Source organism: Colobus angolensis, unplaced genomic scaffold (genome assembly GCF_000951035.1).
Source record: "Colobus angolensis palliatus isolate OR3802 unplaced genomic scaffold, Cang.pa_1.0 Scaffold307, whole genome shotgun sequence".
In the NCBI taxonomy this organism is placed as follows: domain Eukaryota; kingdom Metazoa; phylum Chordata; class Mammalia; order Primates; family Cercopithecidae; genus Colobus; species Colobus angolensis.
In genome coordinates, this window is record NW_012116344.1 from 510,794 (window position 1) to 511,193 (window position 400).

Below are 400 nucleotides of genomic sequence, written 5' to 3' on the forward strand. Positions count from 1 at the left end.
GGGCAAGTAAGTTGTGTTTCTTCCCATAGAATGTTTTGTTTTGTCTCCAACTTTTATTTGTGGCCATATAGAAGTAAGCTACTTCTGATGTGACATGAAAAACTTTACACAGAAAAATCTGTATTTGCACATCCTTTGGGGGGCTTTTATTTTTGCTAAAAAGTAGAATTCACACAGGAGAAAAAGAAAACATGCAAAATATTTTTGTGCACACCTTTAACAGGCTACATTCCACTGCTGAAATCTTACCCAAAACAAAACAAAAAATCCCAAAGCCAGAATACTGAGTTAAAAAGTTAACATTATAAAAGCTAGGTTCCTAACACAAACACTGCAGATATAAGCTGCAGATATGTCACTCCATTGCAAAAAGTTGTGTTTATCTTTTTTTTTTTTTTTT